The sequence below is a fragment of the Jaculus jaculus genome, chromosome 5, assembly GCF_020740685.1.
Source record: "Jaculus jaculus isolate mJacJac1 chromosome 5, mJacJac1.mat.Y.cur, whole genome shotgun sequence".
NCBI classification, from domain to species: domain Eukaryota; kingdom Metazoa; phylum Chordata; class Mammalia; order Rodentia; family Dipodidae; genus Jaculus; species Jaculus jaculus.
Genome location: NC_059106.1, coordinates 55806536 through 55826740, shown reverse-complemented (window position 1 = coordinate 55826740; position 20205 = coordinate 55806536). Strand labels below are relative to the sequence as shown.

At 46.2% G+C, this 20205-nt stretch overlaps 1 protein-coding gene across 2 annotated transcripts in view; it reads left to right on the top strand.

Annotated features, from left to right (window-relative positions):
• The first annotated feature begins 5192 nt into the window (after positions 1-5192).
• Positions 5193-20205, top strand: part of Luzp1 (leucine zipper protein 1) — a 117632-nt gene continuing 102619 nt past the window's right edge. Inside the window, exon 1 of one of the 2 annotated variants that reach the window (XM_045149972.1) lies at positions 5193-5283. The gene's annotated coding sequence lies outside the window, so the exon portion shown is untranslated. The remainder of the gene's footprint in view (positions 5284-20205) is intronic. The other variant, XM_045149971.1, reaches the window with a different exon arrangement.

Sequence of the window (20205 nt, the reverse complement as noted above, 5' to 3'; positions counted from 1 at the left end):
CCTGGCGCGCCCATTCTCTCTCTCTCCCTCTCTCTGTCTTTCTCTCTGTGTCTATCGCTCTCAAATAAATAAATAAAAATTAAAAAAAAAAAAAGAGAGACATAGGAGAGGCCCCTGTTGGTGCCTGGAGCAATCCTGCAGCCATGCTTACTCTTCATGGAAAGTAGCATTTTTGAATCTCCTGTTCTCAAAATAAGCTACAATTTGTTGGGGGTGCTTGAGGAGTAGCACTGGCATTTCAGGGCGGTTATTTGCCTGTCCATAGGGCAGGAAATTAGTCAGAATGCCAGAGCCCTCCCCCTCTTGCCACAGGCCTCCGTGGAAACACCCATTTGCCCTGCTGCAGCTCTTTCAGAGGACCGTGGGGAAGACAAGGGCTGCTTGACACAGATGTGTCTCTCTGCAAGGATTTTCAGAGAAAGAAGGCAGGGAGGTGGAAGCAGGTCAGCCGAGGAAAGAGTTTACAGCTGTCCTCAGTTCTGGAGGTGTGCCAAGGCAGGCATGTCCTGGGGCCTGCAGAATCCACCTGAGGTCTGGAGACGGGAGAGCTGGGTCCTGTTCTAATGCAGTACTTTGCTGGGCCATGTAAGCCAGCCTTTCCTAGCTCAAGCCCTTAGTCATCTACTATGTAGAGGCTGAGCAGATTATCATCTCCATTCTCATCCTTCCTTTCATTCTCTGCCTTTTAAAAATATTTTATTTATCTATTGGAGAGAGAGAAAGACAGACAGAAAGATGCAGGTAGATAGAATGGGCATGCCAGGGCCTCTAGCCGCTGTTATTGAACTCTAGAGGCATGCATCTGGCTTATGTGGGTACTGGGGAATCAAACCTGGGTTCTTAGGTTTTGTAGGCAGGTGCCTAATCTTTCTCTCCAGCCTCTCATTCTTAGCTCCCCCCTTTTTTGAGGAAGGGTCTCTCTCTAGCCCAGGCTGAGCTGGAATTCACTATGTAGTCTCAGGGTAGCCTCGAATTTAGGGCAATCCTCCTACCTCTGCCTCCTAAGTGCTGGGATTAAAAGCATGCACCGCCATACCCAGCTTCATTCTTTTCTTTTAAAAAGTGTTTTTATTTATTTATATTCACAAACAGTGCTCTCTCTCCCCCCTTGCAAATAAAAAAAAAATTAAAATATGCAGCCAGGCATGGTGGCACATGCCTTTTTAAATCCCAGCACTCAGGAGGCAGAGGTAGGAGGATTAATGTGAGTTCAAGGCCAGCCTGGGGCTTCAGAGGTCAGCCTGGGCTATAGTGAGACCCTACTTCAGAAAAGCCAAAATAAATAAATATATTCACAAGCAGAGAGAGCTACAAGGAGAGAGAGAGAAGGAGAGAGAAAAAGAATAACAATGAAGAATGCCAGGGCCTCTTTTCACTCTAAACGAACTCCAGATGCATGTGCCACTCTGTGTATCTGGCATATGGGTGCTGGGTCTGTCAGGATTTGCAAGCAAATGTCTTTAACCACTGAACCATCTCTCCAGGTTAAGTTTTTTTTTTTTTTTTGGAAACCTGGCTCATCACATTAATTTTAAAACAATCACTACAGTGGGCTGGGATGCAGCTCAGTTGGTAAGGTATTTGCCAACATGCACAAGGCCTGGGTTTAATTCCTAGCACTATACAAACCAGAGGTGATACACACCTGTCATCCCAGCACAGAGGAGGTGGAGGCAGGAGGATCGGGTCACCCTCAGCTACATAGTGAATTTGAGGCAAGCTTGGTCTAAATAAGACTTTGTCTCAAACAAACAAAACCAAAACTACAAGGACCATATGACCATTTTACAAGGACCATATTCCCCTTTTACAGATGAGGGGACTGATGGTCAGAGGACTCCTGTGAGTCAGCACTTGGGTTTTTGGTGTCATAAATTGAGTACTATAAACGTGTGGTTTCTGACTTCTAGGAAATTGCTAAGAAGCAAATGGGAGGTCTTCTGAAAACTACACACACACACACACACACACACACACACACACACACACACACACGCTATGCTCTACTCTCCTTCTGTAGCCCAGGCTTTCCTCACACAGGTAATGCATCCGCCTCCTGGGTGTTGGGATTACAGGCAATGCTGCCACACCCAGCTGGAGGTCATTTTCATACAAGTTGTAAAGTGTTCATGCCCACGTGAGGATTAAACTCAGCGCTGCTACCAGGTCCTAGGAGCCGCGAGGGTTTGCTTCTGGCTGGGAGGAACTAGAAGGGCTGGTACCTGGGGATGAGACAGTAAGGAAGAGGCATGAGCCATAGGGCAGATGTGGGAAAGCAGTGGGTGTGCTGAGGGACGTTTGGATAAACTTTAGAGAGTGTGTGTGTGTGAAGGTAGGAAGTGAACAGACCAGGCCAGGGCTTTGGCCTTTGTACCATAGGCAATAAAGAGCTTACACAAGAGATGTCTCCAGAGACCAACCATGCTGCTGCCGTCAGAGAGCCCATCTGTGTGTCTCGGCTTGTGCATGCTGCTGGGTGCCAGCGTGTGGGAGGGCATCTACAGAGAGAGTGTGGGGTGGGGGTCTTGGGCTACCTTCAAAGTCCTCCTCCTTCTCGGGGCCTTAGGTACTTTGCGCACAGTAGGCCCATAGTATAGAATCATAGATGTATTGGAGGGAATTTTTTAAAATTTATTTTTATTATCAACATCCATGATTGAAAACAATATCCCATGGTAATGCCCTCCCTGCCCCACTTTCACCTTTGAAACTCCATTCTCCATCATATCCCCTCCCCCCTCAAATAGTCTGTTTTATTTTGATGTCATGACCTTTTCCTCCTATTATGATTGTCTTGTGTAGGTAGTGTCAGGCACTGTGAGGTCATGGATATCCAGGACATTTTGTGTCTGGAGGAGCACGTTGTAAGGAGTCCTACCCTTCCTTTGGCTCTTCCATTCTTTCCTCCACCTCTTCTGCACTTGACCCTGAGCCTTGGAAGGTGTGATAGAGATATTGTAGTACTGAGCACTCCTGTCACTTCTTTCTAGCACCATGGTGCCTTCTGAGTCATCCCAAAGTCAATGCCATCTGAAAAGAGAAGGTTCTCTACCAAAAGTGAGAGTAGCATTAATATATGGCTATGAACATTAAGAGAAGTGCTTACTGGGCAGTTTGATGAGCATAATATATACATTTAGCCAGACAGCAGCAGACATTACACCCCTAGGGCTCATGACTACCCCTGTTGTAGGTTTTCAGTTTCAGAGATATATTCCTTCCCATGGAGCGGGCCTCCAGTCCAATTAGAGGGCAGTTGTTTTCCACCATGACAAACGTGCTACTGTTGCACCCGTTGGCTCATTTGGCCTGGCTGGCCAAATATAAGGCTTGCAGTGTCCACTGTTGAGTATCTTCACTGATGATTTCTCTGTCTCCCATTGAACTGCATGCAGAATGGCTTTTTCCAGCTTTCTGTCAGCTGGTTCACATGGAGGAGGTTATCAGCTTAGTTCTAGCATGATTTCTCAGTGGCCTTGCAGCCCAAGTATATGGAGTCTTCAGCAATAGGGTCTTACCATCTATTCCTGGTGGGAAACCAAGGGCTTTGGCAATGGCCTGTAATGCTTTGGGGGCATCAGGGACTTCCTTGGCCAACAACTCACTGAAAGGTATTTTGGAGGGAACTTTTGAGAAAATTTCCCCCATATAAAAAAGTTATTTGAGGGCTGGAGAGATGGCCTAGCGGTTAAGGCATTTGCCTGCAAAGCCAAAGGGCCCAGGTTCGATTCCCCAGGACCCATGTAAGCCAGATGCGCAAGGTGGTGCATGCGTCTGGAATTTGTTTGCAGTGGCTGGAGGTCCTGGTGTGCCCATTCATTCTCTTTATTTCTCTGCCAAATAATTAAATAAAAATAAAAAAATATTTTTTAAGTTATTTAAAGCCAGGCATGGCAGCACATGACTTTAATCCCAGCACTAGGGAGGCAGAGGTAGGAGGATCGCCATGAGTTTGAGGCCACCCTGAGAATGCAGAGTGATTTCCAGGTCAGCTTGGGCTAGAGTGAGACCCTACCTCGAAAAACCAAAAATAAAGTTATGTGGTGTGTGTGGGGGGGAGGTGGTGTGCTCGCGTGCGGGCGCTCACATGTATGGGTGAGCCAAGCTCTCTTGCTGCAAATGAATGAATGAATGTCTGTCCGGATTTGCAGTCAAGCCCTTTAATGGCTGAGCTATCCCTCAGCCCCTGTTCCTTCCATTTTATTCATTTATTTATTTTTGAGATAGGGTTTCACTGGAGTCCAGGCTGACCTGGAACTCGTTCTGTAGCCCCAAACCTTGAACTCACAGGGATCTTCCTACCTCAGCCTCCTGAGTGCTGGGATTAAAAGTGTGGGTCACCATGACACCTTCCATTTTATTTTATTTTTATTTTTTGGTTTTTCGAGTTAGGGTCTCACTGTAGCTCAGACTGACCTAGAATTCACTATGTAGTCTCAGGCTGGCCTTGAACTCATGGCGATCCTCTTACCTCTGCCCTCCAAGGGCTGGGATTAAAGGCATAAATCACCACGCCCAGGTCCACTTTATTTTTTTTTAAAGTATTTATTTATTTATATATGTGGGATGGGGGAGGCGCATGGAGGTACCAGCATCTCTTGCCGCTGCAAATGAATGACAGACACACCACTTTTTGTGTCCAGCTTTAGTGGGTGCTAGGAAGCTGAGCCCCAGGCCTGCAGGTAGGATTTGCAAGCAAGGGCCTTCAAAACGCTAAACCATCTCCCCAAACCCTCCATTCCCACTTTAAGGAAGGGACCTTAGATGGAAAGAACTCTCCTAGGATCCCACGATAAATTAATAGAATCGGAGGATTGGAGGCCAAGCCTTGCTTCTCCCGCACGTACCGGAGTAGCAGAAGTAGTTTTTCTATGTATGAGTTGACGACTCCACACCGGCTCCTGCGCTAAGCACTTTCCATTGGATGACCTCATTTAATCCCCGCCCCCTCCCAGGAGTCTGTCCCTCTTGAAGGCAGGGAATCTTTGCTTCCCATTTCCATTTCCCTGGGCGCCTGGCACAGGCTCTAGGACATCTCTTCTAGGGACGCAATCAAAAAATTGGCTGGGTTCAAGCCCTGCGCTTGGGGGCTGAGAGAGAGAGTGGGGCGTGTGGGTGGGCGTGGTCTTAGGCGAGCCCCGCCTTCCAGAACGCGGACGTCACCGCAGGCCCCGCCCCTCATTGTCAGTCCCGGGGAGCCTGGAGGAGGCGCCGGCCGCTGGGAGCGGAGCCGAGCGCCGGATCCCTTAGGCGGCGGGGAGCGCGGGCCGGAGAGCCGGCGAGGTGAGCGGTCGGCGGGGGGGCGCGGCGGGGCCCGGGCGGCGCCGGGGACAGCGGCTGGAGCGGGAGCGGGCCGGCGCGGCGTGAGGGCTCGGGACCCCGCGGGTCGAGCGACGGGGCCGGGAGCCGAGGGCGGGCGGGCTGGGGGACTTGGGGCGGAGGAAGAGTTTTGGGGGCGGCTTGTGCGCGGGGGTGGAGGGGGGGCCGCGAGGTGTTTGGGGGCGAGCCCGCGCAGAGTGTTTGCGGAGTTGGAAGGAGAACCCGAGGAGATCTCTTTATTTTATTTTTTCCCTCCTCTCCCCGGGAGGGGGGAGGGACGGTCCTGAGGAGAAGAGACTTCTTGGTGGGGAGCCCGGGAGAAGGCGTGGAGCGAGCGGCGGAGGTGGTTTTCTTTTGGGGGGGTACGGAGGAGGGAGGGGACGGGACGGGGAGAGGGGGGGGTCCGGCCGGTGGGGGCGGGGCGTCCGAGGGAAGGGGGCTGCGCGGGGCCCGCGGGCACCGGGAGGAAGGAAGTGATCAGACAGGAAGAGCCGGAGTCGGGAGCCGGGAGCGGGAGGTGGAGGCGGCTTCGGGGAGCCACGGCGGGGGCCGGCGGGCGGGCGTGCTTGCGGGACGCGGGTGCGGGCTGACGGCCGGCCGGGTCCTGGAGGTCGTGGGGGTGAGGAGGGCGATCACGAAGCCGGGGGTGGGGGGGGAGGACTGGGGGAGAAAGGATGTCGTTCCTCTCCCCCTCCCGCCCCCCGCACACACAGCCGGGCAGCTGCTGTCGGTCACCGCGGGTCTCCCGGGTGGCGGAGGCTTGGGTTTGTCTGTTCTCTGGTGTGCCCCAGACCGCGGAGCCGGGAAGGAATTCGAGGCATTCGCTTTGTTTAAGTTGCCAGTAGACAGTCCTGAGGACTAATTAATGGTGGAATCCGCGAGGGGGGACGCGGGCGAGCCGGCCGCCCCTCCGCCGCCGCGGACAACTTTCCGCAGCGCGCCGCCCGCCCGCCCGCCCGCACCCCGCCCCGCCGCCCGCCGCCCGCCCGGGGAGGGAGCCATGGCTTCCCCAAGCGCAGGAATGAAGTGCGGTTTCGGGGCTGCCGGCCTCCGGCTTGGCTCAGGCTTCCGTGCCCGGCAGCGTCCCCGAGTGGACCCGTCTCTCCTCCCTCCCTCCCTTCCTCCCTCTCTCTCGCCGAGGGGCCCGGCGACTCATCACCGTGGAGGAGGCTCTCGCTCGCTCGCTAGACCATCCTGATTCGGAGCATCTGTTTCTTACATCGCGTCAGCCCCTTTCCTAACACTGCGGAGCTTGTCGTGGCTTGTTTCGGAAATGCCGAGGCCAAGTGCTCACACACTTCGGGGTGGGAGAGGGGAAGAGCGCAGGCACCCCTCCCCAAACACAGCTCCCCACCCCCACCCGAGCCCCGTCCCCCCCCACCCTCCTCACCGCCGCAGTGCTCTGTACCCGCGGCTGGAGACTGCAGTCTCCCTCGCACCTTCTCCGGCTTGCATGACCTTGGGGAAAGGACTGTGCTTCCGAGCGCCTCGTGGTGGTTTAGGTGTCCATTAAGGAGAACGTGGTCTCTGGACCTCCCTGATTTTTTTTGGGGGGGTTGATTGTTTTGAGAGATTTGTGGGGGGGGGGGGAAGCTGGGAGAAAGCTTTTTTTTTTTTTTTTAAACCAACTGCTGTGCTTCTTTCTAGTCTAGCTGGGAGAAATTCAGATTACCTAGGAAGATTTTGCAATTTCAGATTAGGAAGGGAGGGCTTTGGATTTTTGTTTTTTTTAAGCAGGATATTTCCTTTTGGAGAATGTGTACAGGGTGTTCCAGATTGCCTTCTGTCACTCTATGTGCAGTTTTGGTGGCTCAATTGAATAGCCCTCACAGAAAATTCTTCTCTTGTTAGAAATAATTGTTTTGTTCAGAATTCCCCTTGGGGCAGATTAAGGTTTTGCTCAATTTACTCCGAAGAATTTTCCAGGTTTCTAAAATTAAAACACTTTTCTAAACATAGTAACTAAAGTTGGAAAAACTGGAATTAGTAGGATGGGAAAGGAATGGATTGGAGAGTGAGCAAGGCAGCGAGTGTAGGTTCATTATTGACCTCCCATTAAGAGCTTGGGTGGTTAGACCTCCTTGATTTTGATTTTAAATCTTCAGACCACAAAAGGGAACTAGCATTATTGAGTTCCTTACTCTGCCCAGCAATATTCCTAGGTGGCAGATACATGGCTTAGTCTGCCTAACAATTCTTTCATACACTTAATAGATTCTTCATCAACTTGCTGAATGTTGGTAACTGATGAGCAAACTGGAGGTCAGAGAGTAAAAGCATCTGTCCCAAGGCCACCCATCTCATCTGGAAGAAGTGGCACCAGAATTCAAACCTAAGTCTGTTTGCAAGATCCATGGTTATTTCCACTGTGCAAGCAGCTTGGGAGCCAGGAATCTTAGTTTCTAGGCTTTTGAGTCTGCCACTGGGTTACGGTGGCATAAGTCATTTACTTTATTTTCCAATAAACTCCCAGTAGTGTTGCCAGTGTGCTTGCGAGGTGTGCTAGATTTTTGGCAGAAAGACATAAAAAAAGGTTTGTAGGGCTGTGTTCTAAATGTAGTAGTAGATGCTTAAGTTTTTGCTTATGTTGGGATCATTTGCATAAAGTATAAAATACCTGAGTGATCATACATTCCACTTGTCTAACGGAAGAAGATAGAAAGGTAGTGAGTGGTCCTTTCACTGAAGAGACCGTCATTAAGGTGACACGCATGATAGATAACAGAACCAGTTTTCATGTACCCAGGATTTCAGAGTAAAGCACGCGGCATATATGACCCAGATGGACCTAGCCAAAAGATTTGGGTTAAGTTTTGATGCACATAATAGGTACACAGTAAACTTGTGAGTAACTATATATTATTGGGGTATAATTTATATAAAATACAATTGACCGCTGTTAAGGGTATAGTTTGATGACCTTTGACAGATATATACAGCTGTATAGTTGCTACCACTGCTTACCTTATTTTAAATGGCTTTTGAAAAATATTTATTTAAAATAGAGGGAGAGAATGGGCGCACTAGCCGCTCACTGCAAATGAGCTTCAGATGCATGCACCACCTTGTGCATCTGGCTTACCATGGGTATTGGGAAATTGAACCTGGGTCCTTAGGCTTTGTAGGCAAAACTGCTAAGCCATCTCTCCAACTCCTTAAATGGCTTTTTTTTTTTAATTGCAAGCAAAGAGAGAAAGAGAGAGAGAGACAGGAGAGAGACAGAGAATAGGTGTGCCAGGCTTTCTAGCCACTACAAACAGACTCCAGTTACATGCGCCACTTTGTGCGTATGGCTTTATGTGGGTACTGGGTAATTGAACTTGGGTCGTTAGGCTTTGTAGTGAAACACCTTAACTGCTGAGCCATCTCTACAGTCCCTAAACAGCTTTCTTTTTAAGGAACTGGGAAAGTTAGGTTTCTGTGCTCACATTTCATTCTGTGAGATCATAGGGAATACTAGAGAGGCAATATGCCTGGTTGGTAGGAAATAAGGAAACTGTGTGTGTGTGTTAGAGAAGAAGAGCAAGAGAGAGAGAGAGAGAGAGATTCAGATGTGTGCTTCCCATGCATACATGTGCAGAGGCTGGAGGGAGACATGGAGTGTCCTCTATTGCTCTCCTGCTTTATTTCCCAGAGACAGAGACTCTTATGGAACCTGCAGCTTCCTGTTACTCGGTTAGACTGGCTGCTCAGGGAGCCTCCTTGATTCTTGTCTCCACACCTGCTTCCCTCTGCTCTGGGTGACAGGCGTGCGCCACCGCGCCCTGCTTTTTATGTGGATGCTGGGCATCGAACTTAGGTTCTTCCTCATACTTGGACAGAAAACATTCTTAACTCACTGAGCCATCTCCTCAGCTCACCCTTAAATGTTTAAGGATAGGAGAGACACTTGTCCGATCAGGGTATGAATATTTTCAGTAGGAAGTAGATTTTAGTTACTTTTAAAGCTAAAGGATATACTTTTAAGGGGGACGCGGACTATTACAAAGATTCATTAAAAGCTGCGCGCTTTATTTTTGTTTCTCTTTGAAATGGTAGATTGTATATATAAGAAGTGCTTAACATGTTATGGTTAGCATAGCACACCCAGATGATACTTAATGGGAGGGATGCAGTAAGGTGGTTGAAAGCTGCCTCTCCGCCTATGACAGAGTGGATCCTCTGTGTTTATCTCTGACTTAAGTTCACTAATAGTCACAAAGGGACAAATGCACTAAGTAGAAATTATGACTTGCTGGAACCACGTAGGTGATTTTTAATAATTTCTTTAGTTCTGGAATTTGACCCAGTTTACTTTAGCTCAAGTCTCTGTCATAGGAAATGCCCGAAACCTCCGCTATTTGAGCTTCTAGGAGAAGCCCGATTCTACTTCATCCTTCTCTCTGTTTATTTTATTCTTGTATGTTGACTATTGTGCAGTCCCCCTCCCACCTGCAAATTTAAGAGTAGAAACTTTTGTTGTTATCTACTGTGGGTCCTAATATATGCCATTAGGAAATAATAATTAAATTAAAACACCCTACAGACTACTCAACATTTTGGGTGAGTAGGGAGAAAATTATAACTGTGAGGTAGTCATTATCCTCATTTTATACAGGTGGGAGCTGAGCGCAGAGCAGTTGCTGCCAGAGGGGAAGACCATTTATTTAGGTTCAGGCAGGTTGATGCTCAGGTTTGGGGTCTTTTATTTCATTGTATTCTGGTGTATGGGGGTGGGGTAAAGGAGTCTGGAGATGCCATACTTAATTTGAGCTGCATTCACCAAGCATGCTGACCTTCGTAGACATTGCTGCTTCCCTCTGTTCTTTTCAGTTCCTCGTGATACCTCCTTAATTCCAAAGAATTTGTAGCACATCTTTTTTTTTTTTTTGGATTTATTTTTTATGAGAGAGAGGAGAGAATTAGTGAGCCAGGGCCTCCAGCCACTGCAGTCAAGCTCCAGACATGTGCACCACCTTGTGTGGCTGTGCCGCCTTGTGTGCTTGCATCTCTCCGTGCGTCTGGTTGACATGGGACCTGGAGAGTCGAACATGGCTCCTTAGGCAAGTGCCTTAATCACTAAGCCATCTCACAATTCCCTTCTCATATTCAGCATTCATTCTTTATAAGTGTGGTACTTTGTACTCACTAGTTTAAAAAATAATGTATTTATTTGCATGCAGGGAAGGAGGGAGAGAGGAGAGAGAGGATGCACAGGGACTCTAGCCACTGCGCATATACTCCAGATGCATGCACCACTTTGTGTACCTGGCTTTACATGGGTACTGGGGAATTGAACCCAGGTCGTTAGGCTTTATAGACAAGTGCCTCAACTGCTGAGCCATCTCTCTAGCCTATTCCCATTTTAACAAAATCTAAAAGCTTCTGTCTTGTTTGTTGGTTTGTTATTAAAAAGCATCCTATTTGAATGTGTCCCTCTAGTCCTGCTTTATCTGGACAATATTTATTTGAGAGAGAGAAGCAGGTAGAGAGAAAGAATGGGAGCACCAGGGCCTTTAGCTACTGCAAACTAACTCCTGATGCATGTGCCATGCCACCTTGTGCATCTGGCTTTATGTGGGTACTGGGGAATTGAACTTGGGTCCTTTGGCTTTGGAGGCAACCACCTTAACCACTAAGCCATCTCTCCAGCCCCTTCTTTTTACTTATATTTGTTTGTTTGAGGTAGGGTCTTATGTAACTGAGGCTGGTCCCAAACTTAGTTTGTAGCTGAGTTGTCCTTGGAACTCCTCATCCTCTCGCATCTACCTGTCATATGCTAGGATTACAGGTGTGTGCTACCATACCTAACTATTGAACTAATTAATTAAAATTTTGGAGATTAAACCCAAGGCCTTGCATATACTAGGCAAGTGCTCTACAGTTGACATCTATCCCCAGGTCAGTTTTATTTTATATCATCATCATCATTATTATTGTTTTTTCAAGGTAGGGTCTTGCTCCAGCCCAGGCTGACCAGAATTTACTATGTAGTCTCAGGGTGGCCTCAAACTCACAGAGATTATCCTACCTTGGCCTCTTGAGTGCTGGGATTAAAGGTATGCACCACCATGCCCTGCCAATTTTTTATTTTTATTTTTATTTTTTCTGGTTTTGTGAAGTAGGGTCTCACTCTAGTCCAGGCTGACCTGGAATTCACTCTGTAGTCTCAGGATGGACTTGAACTCACAGTGATCCTTCTACCTCTCCCTCTCAAGTGCTGGGATTAAAGGCATGTGCCACCATACCTGGAAAAATTTATTTTATTTTTGAGACAGTGTCTTGCTTTGTGTCCCAGGCTGGCCTGAACTCATGATCCTCCTGCCTCAGCCACCTGAGCATTGAAATTATATGCATACACCACCATGCCCAGCTAACGTCATATATTAAAAATGTGGGGCTGCAGAGATGGCTCAGCAGTTAAGGTGCTTGTTTGCAAAGTCTAGGAACTTGGGTTTGAATCTCCAGTACCCACATAAAGCCAGAGGCACAAGGTGGCATATGTGTTTGGAGTTTGTTTGCAGTGACTAGAGGCCCTGGCACACACATTCTATCTTCCTCTTTCTCTCTTGTATGTTGGATACATGCCTTTCAAAATTACCATACCTTTTTTGTTTGTTTCAGAGTGTTGTTTTTATGATGTGATAGGCAAGCCCTCTACCATTGAGGTATATCCAGCCTCTTTTTATTTTTTATTTTGAGACAGGCTCTCACTACATTGCTTGGCCCTTTATTTTTTATTTTGAGACAGGCTCTCACTACATTGCTTGGCCTTAAACTCTGTAGATCAGGATGGCTTTGAACTTTTTCTTTTAATCATTTATTTATTTGAGAGATAAATAGAGGCAGAGAGAATAGGCACGCCAGGGTCTCTAGCCACTGCAAATGAACTCCAGATGTGTGTGCTAGTTTGTGCATTTGGTTTATGTGGGTACTGGGGAATTGAACCTGGATCCTTAGGCTTCACAGACATGCACCTTAACTGCTAAGCCATCTCTCCAGCCCTGGCTTTGATCTTTTGATGCTTCTGCTTTAGCCTCCCAAGGAGCTAGGATTGTAGGCCCCAGCTACCATTTCTTTTTAATGAAATGTATACCCACTTGTGCACATGTGCTCACACACAGACGGATCGTTGTATGTGGGTGACTATGCATGTGTGTGTAGAGGCTGCAGATGTTGTTGGCTGTCTTCCTCAATTGCTCTGCACCTTTCCTTAAAAAATTTATTTATTTATTTTTATTTGAGACAGAGAGAAAGAGAGAGAGAAAAAGAGAGAGAGAATGGGCATTCCAGGGCCTCTAGCCACTGCAAATAAAGTCTAGACACTTATGCCACCATGTGTATCTGGCTTATGTGGGACCTGGAGAATTGAACCTGGGTTCTTAGGCTTTGCAGGCAAGTGCCTTAACCATTAAGTCATCTCTCCAGCCCCACCTTGTTTTATTGAGACAGTGTCTCGTGAACCTGGAGCCCTCCAATTTGGCTACATTAGGCAGCAAGCCCCAGTAACATCCCTGTCTCTGTTTCCCCAGAATTGGGATTACAGGTGCAGAATACCACACTGGTGTTGTCTGCGGGTGCTGAGGATCTGAACTGAGGTCCTTAGGCTTGCATGGCAAACACTACCCACTGAGCCATTTTCTTAGCCTCCCTGAGAACTTCCCCCCCCTGTAAAATGAGCATATCCATGAAACCAACACCTAGATCAAGAAATAGCTTTACGTGGTACCTAGAATCCCTCTCCCCTCCAAGTTCCTGCCTCCCCTCTGCCACCCAAGGTGATCATTATCCCAAGCTCATGGCATTGATTAATTTTGGCCTTTTATAAAAATGGAATCACGTGGTATATATCCATTTGGGTCTGGCTCCTTTTATTTAACACCACAGGAGTATGTAAGCTTTTAACTAGTTTTTCTTATTGACTTAGAATAAAATCCAAATTCAGATTTACTGGCCTATAGTGCATTGGGTAGCCTGGTTCTGTCTACCTCTCCACCTTCATTTTATACCAATCTCATGGCCCAGCAAGCCTTAGTTACATGAGCCTCTTGCTTATTTATTTATTTTTAATTTTTTAAAGTTTTTTTTAGATTTATTTTTATTTATTTATTAGAGAGAGAGTGTGTGTGAGAGAGAATGGGTGCTCCAGGGTCTCTAGCCATTGCAAATGAACTCCAGATGCATGTGCCCCCCAGTGCATCTGGCTAATGTGGGTCCTGGGGAATCGAACCTGGGTCTTTAGGGTTCACAGACATGTGCCTTAACCTCTAAGCCATCTCTCCAGCTTGAGCCTCTCACGTATTTTATTTTATTTATTTATTTATTTTTTTTTTTTGAGGTAGGGTCTCACTCTAGCCCAGGCTGACCTGGAGTTCACTATGTATTCTCAGGGTGGCCTCGAACTCACGGCAATCCTCCTATCTCTGTCTCCCGAGTGCTGGGGTTAAAGGCGTGCGCCACCACGCCCGGCCATCTCTCACGTATTTTAAAACCTAAGCTGTATTCTATCTAAGGGCCTTTTCATGGGTAGCTGTATCTTCTTTGACACCCCTTCACTGTCTCGTAGCTGCCTCCTTACCTATGCTTACGTGTGATAGCAGAGATATGTCCCCTTGGGCTGTCTTGTTCCTCCGTTCCCGTTATTCCCTGCTACTGGCTTTCGCTGCCTTTCCTCATAGCAGCTGTTAGGATTTATAATGACATATCTGCTTGCATGATTATTATCTGTCTTCCCCACTAGACTCCACAAAGCAAAGTCATTGTTTTGTACTCTAGTGTGTTATCTAGTACCCAATACAATGACCGAAGGGTAGTAGGCATTGAATAAACAGTGAATATTGGTGGTGCATGCCTTTAATCCCAGCACTCAGGAGGTAGAGTTAGGAGGATCACCATGAGTTCAAGGCCACCCTGAGACTACATAGTGAATACCAGATTAACCTGGGCTACAATGAGACCCTACCTCGAAAAATTTAAAAAAAAATAGCAAATGTTTATATTCCCATTATTTTTAGTTTTCCTTTGCTCTATTTTTATTTATTTATTTAAATTTTTTTGTTTATTTTTATTTATTTATTTGAGAGAGAGAGACAGAGAGAAAGAGAATAGGCATGCCAGAGCCTCCAGCCACTGCAAATGAACTCCAGATGCATGCGTCCCTTGTGCATTTGGCTAACGTGGGTCCTGGGGAATGGAGCCTTGAATCGGGGTCCTTAGGCTTCACAGGCAAGTGCTTAACTGCTAAGCCATCTCTCTAGCCCTATTTATTTATTTTTAGTTTTTCGAGGTAGGGCCTCACTCTAGCCCAGGCTGACCTGAAATTCATTATGTAGTCTCAAAGTGGCCTTGAACTCATAGTGATCCTCCTACCTCTGCCTCCCAAGAGCTGAGATTAAAGGTGTGCACCACCTTGCCTGGTTCTAATTGTCTAATTTGATAAGAAATTTATGATCTTCAGTAGATTTTTTTTGGGGGGGGTAGCAGGGTTCCATTTTTTTTTAAGCCCAGCCCGACCTCCAGCTCCTATTCCTCCTACCTCGGTCTTCCCGAGTGCTGGGATAAATACCATATGTGCTGCATCACTTTGTCCAGTTGGTAGCTTTGGATAATTGATTATACTACCATTTATGTATAGGTAGCAGTTTTAATAACTTAGGCTTATTAATACAGAATCTTTTTTTTTTTTTTTTCCCGAGGTAGGGTCTCACTCTATCTAGCTCAAGCTGACCTAGAATTCACCATGTAGTTTCAGGCTGGCCTTGAACTTGCAGCGATCCTCCTACCTCAGTCTCCTGAGTGCTGGGGTTAAAGAAAAATGTGTGCCACTACGCTCAGCTACATAATTTTTTTGTTTTTGTTTTGTAAAACATTTTTATTTGTGAGAATGAGAGAGAGAAAATGAAGACAAGAGCATACTAGAGTTGCAGACAAAGTCCAGGAGCATGTGCCACTTTGTGCGTTTGGCTTTGTGAGGGTATTGGAGAATTGAAAACAGGCCTGTAGGCTTTGCAAGTGTGTTCTTTAACCACCGAGCCATCTCCCCAGCCCTACACAGTGTTTTCTTTACTCTGAAGGCCGGGAGTGCTCTAACTGATTCTTTAGGTGATAAAGAGACTGAAGGTTTGAAAGTGCGGGGGTGCAGGCCTGGGCACAAAGCACATGCTCCTTTGGGGTGGCAAAGAGCTAAGTATGCGGTCCCTTCTGGGAAACGTGATTAACCTGGGCTTGTTTATGGCTCTCTGGTTGGAGTTCCTGATGGAAGTAAGGTACTATGTAATACCTCAGTTGAATTGTGTTAACTGACATCTTAGTGGTCATGTCAGTAGTGAAAACCCTTCCTTGCTGAAATGTTGTGACTCATCCCTGAATTCCGAGCATTGTGGGGTTTGGGAGGAGAGGCTGAGTAGGTGAGTCTTGAGTTCAAGGCTCACCTGAGCCTAGGTAGTAAGGCCCTATCTCAAAAACCAAACCAAAACAAAATAAACCAGGCATGGTGGTGCATGCCTTTAATTCCAGCACTCATGTGGCAGAGGTAGGAGGATCATTGTGAATTCAAGACCACTCTGAGACTACATAGTGAATTCCAGGTCAGCCTGGGCTAGAGGGACACCGTACCTTGTAAAGCCAAAGAAAAAACAAAAGAAAACAAGTAAACACACACACCCCAAAAATAAAGGAAAAGAAAAAACCTGAGCCAATTAAGATCTGTTTGAAGTTACTTTCACCTGTTAATAAACTTTCTCAGTATTCTTCCCACCTGTATTAAAGGCAGAATGGTTTATATACTTGAAGCCAGTTTGAATGCAAATTAACCTATTACACATTCATAATTGAGTGGTAAATGGAAATCTGTTTCCTAAAAGGTGCTTGCTGTGAATTTAAATCAGTAAATCAGTGCCTTTAACTTCTGAGTTAACTCCCCAGCCCCAACTACATACATATGTACACATACTTAGTTATTTGTTTTTCAAAATAGGATCTCTCTCTAGCCCAGGCTGACCTGGAATTCACTATGCAGTCTAAGGGTGGCCTCAAACTCACAGTGATCCTCCTACCTCTGCCTCCCAAGTGCTGGAATTAAAGGCATGCACCACCATGCCTGGTTTATATTTTATACAAATTACTTTAAATTAAATATTAAGTCTACTTATAGTTTGGGGTTAGTGATTTTAACATTGCTAACTATTGATTATTTATTGTTTATTCTAGGTACAAATCTTAAGTGATTTTAATTTGAAATTAAAAAATGTTTTGTGTGTGTATATGAATGAGTATGTGTGGGTGTGTGCATGCCATGATGTTTATGTTGAGGTCAGATGACAATTTTCAGTTATTCCTCTCCTTTGACCTCTTTTGAGGCATGATATCTCATTCAGCGCTCCACTTACGAGCTTCTGGAAAATTCTGATTTCACTTCCCTTCTCGCTGTATGCACACTGAGATTGTAGAAGTCTGCTGTAGCTTCTGGCTTTTACGTGGGGCTTGGGGAGTTGAATGTATATACTTAGAGTTGTGTGGCACTGCCATCTCCCCAGCCCTAAGGTGGTTCTTAAAACACTAATTACACTAGCTACATGCCAAGCACTATCCTGAGCATTTTCTGACCTCAGTCACTGAATACATATTTACTGTGCCTACTATGTTTCAGGACCATAATCTTATTAAATACTCACAGCCCACGAAGTAGGCCTGTGCTCTCTTTTACAGATGAGGCAGTGGGACACAGAGGAACAAATGTCTTGTCCAGTGTCAAAAAGCTGTTGAGAGTCAGCAGAATTGGTGGGTTTTTGTTTGTTTGTGTTTTGTAGTGGTAAGGATTAAACCCAGGGCTTAGTACACACTAGGCAAGTACTCTATCTCCCTTCTATACCTTCAATCCAAAGATTTTAAACCAGTTTTTGAAAGCTTGGCATAAGATCTTCTATGCTAGATTTTAAGGTTTTATATATTTATATTTATTGTGAGATGAGAAAGAGAGGATGAATAGGAATGGGTGCGCCAGGATGCTTGTTGCTGCAAATGAACTCCAGACGTCTGTGCCACTCTTTGCATCTTGGGTACTAGGGACTCAACCCAGGCAGGCAGGCTTTGCAAGCAAGTTTCGTGAACTGCTGAGCTGTTTTAGCCCATAGGCTGGATTTTTGTCTTTGTTAGCTTTATCACAGTATTAAAATTTCAGTTTTTGGTAAATAGTCTAAAGTCAAGATGATGAGATAACCAGGTTATGCTTAGCTAAATTGAGATTGCAGCTCTTTTTATGCTTAAACCATCTCTTAAAAAAAAAAAAAAAAGGACAGAAATCCCTCTTGAATCTATCATCTCTGGAGCTATTGATGCGGGCTAGGCATGGCCGCAGAATGTTCTTGCATGGTGGTTTGAATCAGGTGCACCCATAGCCTCCCTCTGTGATGAGGAGCGACAGCCAGCGTCTGCTCTACTGTCCTTTGTCATCATGAAGCTTCCTCTCAAGACTACATGTGAAAATAAAGTCTCTCCTCCCGTCAGCTACTTGTAGTCAGGTGTTCTGTCCCAGCAACACAAAGAACTGTGTTTGGTTGGATGCGCATTCCAGCAACGTGAAGCTGTCTACAACACCATGCAAGCATGAGGAACCTGAATTTGGATCCCCAGCACCCACAGAAAAGCTGGGCATGGAGGCGCACACCTTTAATCCCAGCCCTGGGGGGGGGGGCTGGGCAGAGGCAGGGGGATCTCTGGGGTTTGCTGGCTAGATCATCTAACTGAATCAGTGGGCTTCAGGTTCAGTGAGAGATCTTGTCTCACAAATAAGGTGGAGAGCAGTTAAGATGCTGGTCAAGAGCTGGCGAGATTGCTTAGTGGTTAAGGCATTTGCTTGTGAAGCCAAAGGATCCAGATTGGATTCCCCAGGACCCACGTAAGGCAGATGCACAAGCGTCTAGAGTTCATTAGCAGTGGCTAGAAGCCCTGGCATGCCCATTCTTTCTCTGTCTGTCTCTCTTCTCTCTCTGTTTGCAAATAAATAAATAAAATTAAAAAAATTAAAAAAAAAAAGGTGGGCTGGAGGGATGGCTTAGCGGTTAAGGTGTTTGCCTGTAAAGCCAAAGTACTCAGGTTCAATTTCCCCAGGACCCATGTAAGCCAGATGTGCAAGGGGGCGCACGTGTTTGGACTTTGTTTGCAGTGGCTGGAGGCCCTGGAGTGCCCATTCTCTTATACTCTCTCCCTCTTTCTCTGTCAAATAAATAAATAATAAAATATTAAAATAAATAAATAAAGACAACTACAAAGTAACAGTGTTGAAAGTCCTTTGGAGAATCCTAGTTGACAAAGTAATATGAACTAAATGTAAACATTCAAGAATGCATATGACTGAGCATGGCTCTGCTTGCTTGTAATCCCAGCTTTCAGGAGCTGGAGATTGGAAGATCAGAAGTTCAAATTCATCCTCAAGCTACATAGTGAGACTAGCCTAGGCTACGTGAGGCTCTGTCTCAAAAAACCAAACCAAACAGAATATCAGTAACCATACTAAAGAAATACTGTACCTTCAGAGGTTCTCTGGAAGCCAGTGTTAGAGAAATATCATAGTTTAAATGTTCATAATATGAAATTTCACTTGTTTCCCATGACTTTTAAGTATCATTTTGCTGCCTTTTCACAGACATGATGTGTAAGTTCAGATTTCCAGTTTTGTTATTGTGTTCATTCTGTGAATGTCTCTCTGAGGGGTATCTGAAAGGCATGAGAACTTTTCAGGTATCTTCTTCAATCCCCCCCTTTTTTTGGGTGCATATATATGGGGTACATATGTGTCGAGGCCAGAGGTATCATCCTCATATTGCTCTCCATCTTTTTATTCTTTATCAGTGCGAGAGACCAGAGTGAGAGTGACAGAATTGGCGCACCAGGACCTCAAGACATTGCAATCGAACTTTAGTTATGTGCACCACGTTGTGCACATGTGTGATCTTGTGCACTTGCATCACTTTGTGTGTCTGGCTTGCATGGGACCTGGAAAGTCCTGAGTCCTTAGGCTTCGTAGGCAAGTGCCTTAACTGCTAAGCCATCTCTCCAGGCCTCTCCATCTTATTTTTTTTTTTAATTATTATTTATTTGAGAGCAACAGACACAGAGAGAAAGACAGATAGAGGGAGAGAGAGAGAATGGGCGCGCCAGGGCTTCCAGCCTCTGCAAACGAACTCCAGACGCGTGCGCCCCCTTGTGCATCTGGCTAATGTGGGACCTGGGGAACCGAGCCTCGAACCGGGGTCCTTAGGCTTCACAGGCAAGCGCTTAACCGCTAAGCCATCTCTCCAGCCCTCCATCTTATTTTTAAAAAATATTTATTTATTTAAGCCCAGTAGAGTGGCGCACATCTTTCTTTAATCCCAGCACTCAGGAGGCAGAGGTAGTGAATTTGAGGTTAGCCTGAGCTAGAGCAAGACCCTACCTCAAAAAAACCAAAGATTTTTTTTTTTAAACTTATTTGCTAGCACAGAGAGAAAGACAGGGAGGTGGGAAAGAAAGGAGGGAAAATGAATATGGGCATATCAGAGCCTCTTGCTGCTACAAATGAACCCCAGATGCATGCACCACTTTGTGCATTTGGCTTTACATGGGTACTGGGGAATAATACCTGGACTGTCAAGTTTTGTAGGCAAGCATGTTAACTGCTGAGCCATTCACTATGTAGTCTCATGGTGGCCTCCAACTCATGGTGATCGTCCTACCTCTGCCTCCCGAGTGCTGGGATTAAAGGCATGTGTCACCACACCTGGCTTCCCTTATTTATTTATTTATTTATGACAGAGAAGGAGAAAGAGAGAGAGAGAAAATGGGCACTCCAGGCCTCCAGCCACTGCAAACGAACTCCATATGCATGCGCCACCATGTGTATCTGGCTTATGTGGGACCTGGAGAATCGAA